We start from the raw sequence: 6,201 nt of genomic DNA, 5'->3' as shown, positions 1-6,201 counted from the left end.
GTGCATCTTGTAGATGAAGTGGAGATTGCTAGACCTGTCCATACGCGATGGATGTTCTTCTTGGAGCGCTTCATAAAAACCCTGAAAGGCTTTGTGCGACAATGAGCTTGGCCAAAATGTAGCATGGTTGAACGTTGGTTGGTGCCTGAGGCATAGCTAGTGCATATTTCACAATGGCTACCAACGGTGGATCTAGACAACGAAATGCTATGGTCGTTGAAGGACGATGATAGACTGACTGGAGATGTGGTGTTTGGAAATGGGGTAGAAAAAAGAATGGATGCCTCAATGGAGGAGAAGGTGAATCGCTTTTATATATTGCACCATGCCTCTATGGAGACATGGCTCGCCAAGTACTAGATCGCTAGGCAAGATCGAGAGGAAGCGCGATCTGAATTCTGACGTAGTATGCATCATCGACCGATTCGATATCCCGAGGGCATGGAGGAGATGCCGTAGTTCATGTCAATGAGATGGTTGCATGGAGCTTTGACCACAGCGTCTCGCGAAGGGACAGAGGTCTCTATGGAGGAGTGGGAATTTTCAAGGGGATGTAGTCCAAAGGTGATGAGGTGTTTAGGATTTGTCATATCTATATTTTATATGCGACATCTAATTTGAGTGTTTCAATGTACAGTACAAAATATATAGTGCAGCGTGGTCGCAGGGACGGCATTTTCACGTGGAGCATTGTCGAAGGGTTTTCAAAAGCAAAGTCGAGACCACAGAGGTCCTTGAGAAATTCCAAGATAGAGAATTAATCAAACGAATAAGCAAGATGAGAAAATGATGTCAAGTCTCTACTTTTATTTCTGCCAATAAGTAAAGATGAATAGAAAGCCAAATTAGCTTGCAGTCGCAACCTCCATAACACGTTCTCCACTACCAGTCTCATGATTTCTACTGATTTGGACTGATCCTGCATCAGAATTTTCCCCAAAAGAATTGCGAAGCCTTGAATTCTTTGAAGGGGAGCTGTTCTTACTTAGAACTGATTTCTCTTTCTTTTTGCAAATTGGTGCATGCTTACATTCCAACAACTCTTCAGAAGACTGATGAGACAAACAGCTTTCTAGCTTAGCAACTCTCTCTTTTACATCAGAAGAGCTGAACTCTATTGTGACAACATGATCTTAGCTTTCTAGCTTAGCAACTCCCTCTTTTACATCAAAAGAGATGAACTCTGTTATGAAAACATGATCTTTTGATTTAGATAGGTAATTATTGTCTATGTTCAAATACACAACCATATCCTTAACAAAAGACTCCTCAAAAGGTCGGTCTCTAGAAGACCCTTCTTTTTCCACATCAAGAATGCCCTAGCCTGGTTCCACAGCCTCTTTGAAGATGCTTGATTGTAACCATGATAAGCTCACTCTCTTTCCCACACAAACAAAACGATGATCAGCTTGAATGGTTTCTCCACTGGATGTTGTGTACGACTTTGACAAGCTCGAGACACTATCAATGTTCACTTTTGTATTGAGATAAACATTGACCTTCTTCTTGACAAGCCATCTGAGGGTTTTCTTGGAGGCTTTGGGTTCCAAGAATTCAATGAGCTTGTTATCACTGTGCACAAGGGAACTTTCTTCTCAGGACAATCAACGACAATCTCCCCAGCTAATTCCACACCAACAGGCCCTCCTCCAATGATCAAGACACTGTTTTCCTCATTCAACTTTTTCTTCTCGGATTGAAAATGTTGAATGCATTTTGTTTTCTTGGCAGGTCCGGTATGGACAGAACGTGTAGAGATGACAAGGAAATCAAAAGGCAATATTTTGCCAGTGCTAATCACAACCTCAGTGATGGAGGCATTCTCTGCAACCTTCCACGTGCGTGCCTTTCTGTAGGTATTCCGAATGAAGAACAAGACACTTTTTGGTAAAATCAGGCTGAACAATTGATCTTAGTCAGCCATACGAGATCTCAAGGTGATCCTTCAGGTTGATAAGAACAACATCAGTGTGATGTTGGAGAAGCCTCGTAGTGAAGACGCCACTGATGCCCCCTGTGATGATTATATCATCTGTATCTGATTGGATTGCACAGACTGGTTCTCTGTCTTCTCAATTTTCATACTCATTAGCTTCTGGCAATGTGTCCTCATGAGACTCCGCTTCATCACTGCCAGCAACCTCCGTTCATATGCATCTATTTGTGTCTGTAATGTTTTGCAAAGGTTGATGGATAGTTGGTACCTTGCAAAATATAAGGACTACCAAGACACAAAGAAAAAACTGCTCCTTGATTGCTCTCTTCAACAGGAATCAAAAGCAGGTTGAAAGCCTTCTCTCGAAATAGCCATCCGTCCCCTTTCTTTCTGCTTTTTTCGAAGTGCCTTCCAAGAATCCATGAATCGTTTCCAGAAGTCTGCAAATAGAGGACGATCAACTGCCTTGATGTGGAGATGGTCAAATGTACCTCCAAGTACAACAACACCATATAGATCAGTCAAAATTGATGGATTGAATTGCACAGGGCCATCTCTCACCTCCTCCTCGTGAGCCATACAACTATCTACTACCACCTCCTCACAAGTTACACTTGCTGTAGCCATGGCTTCTCAGTATCATTTACCCTTATCACAAAATTGGAAACCGAGCTCCTTGGCAATTGCACACCCAAACAAAACAAGAACCAAATAATGGCTATGTTCCTGTGAAATCTCTTTCTTTGCAAGCATTGGTCCTGTGCTCACTCCCACCACTACATGCTCCTTTGCCACATCAATAGTAGCCTACTCCACTAACACACAATCCTTGGTTCAATATGGTTTCTAATTCTCAAGATTTCTCATGCCTATCTCTGCATTCCCTTCAATATCTGAGATCAAATAAAGACAAAAGCAAGCTTGCCTTGGCATTTCATTTTCCCCCTCATCCCCTATCTCTAGATTTTTATGCTTTAATGCTCCTAAGTTCCTTGAGGTTTCGAAATTAGAAACTTTACTGAAAATTCCCTGGTCTTCTTGAACTCCCTTATCGATACCATTTGTATCTTCAGCATAAGCAAACAACTTGAGAAGCTTGGGAAAACCCTACTACAGACCTAGAGCCCATTCTCCTTCTAAATTGTTTGTAACAAATACCAGATTCACTCCCCAACAACACTTGTCTCTTCTGTGAAATTAAACATGAACCAACTAAAGGCAAAACGTTCAGGTAGAGCAAAACACAATGTCTAAGTATGCACAAAGTAACAAATGTCACACACACAATTTTTTGGTGGATTCCACACCTTGGATACGCAACAATATGACATCCACCCCCTCTGATCCTGCGCATCCTCCGGATGGGCCATGTAACGTGTCCACTAGTCTCATCCAAGACACGTCTTAGCAGTCCATCGGAAAGGATGTCTAGAAAGCTCCGCCCAGCACTCCCATGGAATGTTACGGGATTTTGCAATCTAGGTCTTCCCGCGTCTGCCACGTAGCGGAAGTATCCTGGCCGTTCCCACTTAGGATCGACCGAAATTAGGGTTTTTCTGATTGGTCATTAACTAACAGCAACTAGTGTCAGACCCCAGCGAACTACTTTACGCAAAAACGCCAGGTCCAAAGCGGGTTCACGCTGCACTTGGTTCAAGGAGAATGGGAAACGAGAGGGATGCAAAGCTCAACCTCTCTACCATAAGGCATAGTCCCATTCTGTTCCCCTAAAACAGCGTAAATCGGTTAAGACATAACTCTAGGTCATCGCTTTCGTTATTCGTTTTCTTTGACGATCATCCCGCTATTCCTTGAGAAAAGTTCCCGGCTAACTGAGACCACCCAACCACAGGACGGACCTATGGCCCATCCTCCGCACTTTCCTCGGTTTGTTTTAGTTATGTAATTATCTAACACATTAGTTTGACATGTAACAACCAGCTTCTTTAATTAATCCGTTAAACACTGGTTCCTTCACGTAATCTTATCACATGACATAGAAAAAAAACAATATCAAACAAGTTCTTTATTAACATATCATCATTTTTATCTTTGAAATACAAGGAGTTCCGCTCGTAGGTTTGTCCATAATCTGCCCAAAGGCTATCTAGTAATCCATAGTGATCACTATTCCAAGATTCTGTCCATAGACTAGTATGCAGGCCTCCAGATCCAATCCCGAGTCACGCTTGGCACCCAAGCGTCCTCCTACTCCAAGTAGAGCTCAACGGAGAGACCTCTCGCGGCGGGTTTGGTCCACGTTCCCGGCACGGTGAACAACCCCCTTGGTTAGGATTAGGCAGGTAGTCGGGGGTAACTGGAACTGCCTCTTCCTTCAGGCCTTTAACCTGAAGTATAGGTACTTATTTAATTTGTAATTCATAATTCAAACAGAGCCCTAAAATCTCTAGCAAGCACATGCATTTCCATTAATCAACCGTGTTGTTTGGCAAACTGCTAAGGAAGTGTTCTTTCCTTTTGAGTGTATCAGCATTCGTTCCCAAGTTGTCTTGTAAATTGGCAAGATCCTTTACATTCTGGTGTAGGGTGTACCTTATTAACCCAACTTGGTCAACCCTAAAGTTCCTTAGATATGCTAGTTTCCAGTTTACAACTTTCCTTATTTAGAAGGATATCCAAAAATACGTCCTTTTGCAAGATAACTTGCGTAGGGATCTACCATCCTTGTTGAGGGTTTTTACCCTTTCTCCTTGTGAATCAATCACAAGACTAAATGATTTCATACTTGCTGCGCAAGTCCTGCGCTGGAATAATCCGTTTTAGATCCTTCAAGCTGACGTATGTTGGACCTAGGGTTTCTTTTTAAGGATCTCGGGGACAGCCCTAGTTCTTTATCTTTACGAATTTTTTTGACCCTACAATAAGGAAAGTAGTCAAGTGCTTAGGGTATGAATATTTCTATGTTTAGATTGGTTTGGTTATCTTTTGGAAGGTAATATTAATCGTCTTGTCACGGTTTTACTATCCTTGTGACAATTTACTTTTCAGTCAATACAGTTCAATTTAAACTTCATTTTTCCTTGTAGATGAACTCATGCCAAATAACAAACATTTCCCTTACTAAGATGTGCAATTAGCAATGATAACTTCCTAGTAATTTGAGCAACCAAAGAAACCTTTCATGAATTTAATCATTTACAATGATTCGTTGGGAAAAGGAATAAGACTAATGGTGCAAGATATAATTTCTATACCTTTAGGATTTAACTAAAATATACTACTATAGTAAATGGATAATCTTGCTCGTAATTTATAATGCTTGATGCAATTCGAGGGAAACTAAGTTCTATACATTATCATTTATTCAAATAAGCTAAAATACTTCATTACAAATAACTCGGACAAATATATCCTATCCCTAACAATTTCCCTTTGCATGATTGACTTAGAACTGAATTAAAGCAAAGAAGAAAAACCTGGTTTTGGGGTGAGATATCCACATGGATACCACGAGATGCACCTCCCGCAGCTACTCCTTGGTCTTTCTTAGGAGGCATCACAGTTGTAGTCCTTCGAACGTGGAAGCAGCTTGACACTCTTTTTTTTAGAATTCCACCGTCGCTTCCTTGCATCGTCCGTCGATAGGGTGGAATTCTGAAAAAAAGAGGGAGAGGGAATTCCCTGACTTCAAGGAGGGAGCTTCCACAACAAAATCCATACTAATGAATTCCCATTTCATTTGGGGAATTTCAAGGGGTTGCAGTTTCCCTGGCATCATGACATGTTTGGCTTTGATACGTTGGCAAGATAAACACTCAGTGACATATTTGAAAATGTCACCTTTAAGCCTCTCCCAATGGTAGCTTTTTCTAACTGCATTAAGAGTCTTAGCATAGCCAGGATGTCTTGTGAAACGGGAATCATGAGCTTCCCATAATATCTTCTGCTTAAGTGACTGGCTTGTTGGTATACACAGCCTTGTTCTGTAGTAGACAAGTCCATTATCAATGGAAAATTCCTGATACTTAGCTTGCCACTTCTGATTCTGCTCCTTGGTAGATATTTCCTTTATCATTGTTTGGTAGGCCAAATCATGGCATGCTTCCTCTCTAGCTAGTTCAAGTATAGGGTTGTTTGGCATAGATACTTTTGTAGCCAGAGATCTGGCCATTGATGGATTCTGCAAGATTAGGGAATTTAGGAATGCCTTGCGACTGAGTGCATCGGCAACTACATTCTCCTTCCCTGGTCGCTACTTGATTTCAAAATCATATTCCTCCAATACTTCAATCCACCGATGTTGC

At 41.5% G+C, this 6,201-nt stretch overlaps 1 pseudogene; it reads right to left on the bottom strand.

Moving 5' to 3' along the window:
- Positions 1-845: 845 nt before the first annotated feature.
- LOC148011177 (uncharacterized) lies at positions 846-2,563 on the bottom strand (annotated as a pseudogene).
- Between the last annotated feature and the right edge of the window lie 3,638 nt (positions 2,564-6,201).

The sequence above is a fragment of the Lygodium microphyllum genome, chromosome 28, assembly GCF_053477565.2.
Source record: "Lygodium microphyllum isolate KBCC chromosome 28, Lygodium_microphyllum_v1.1.10, whole genome shotgun sequence".
Classification (NCBI taxonomy): Eukaryota; Viridiplantae; Streptophyta; class Polypodiopsida; order Schizaeales; family Lygodiaceae; genus Lygodium; species Lygodium microphyllum.
The sequence above is the reverse complement of the archived record's forward strand: the minus strand, read 5'-3'. Positions and strand labels throughout refer to the sequence as shown.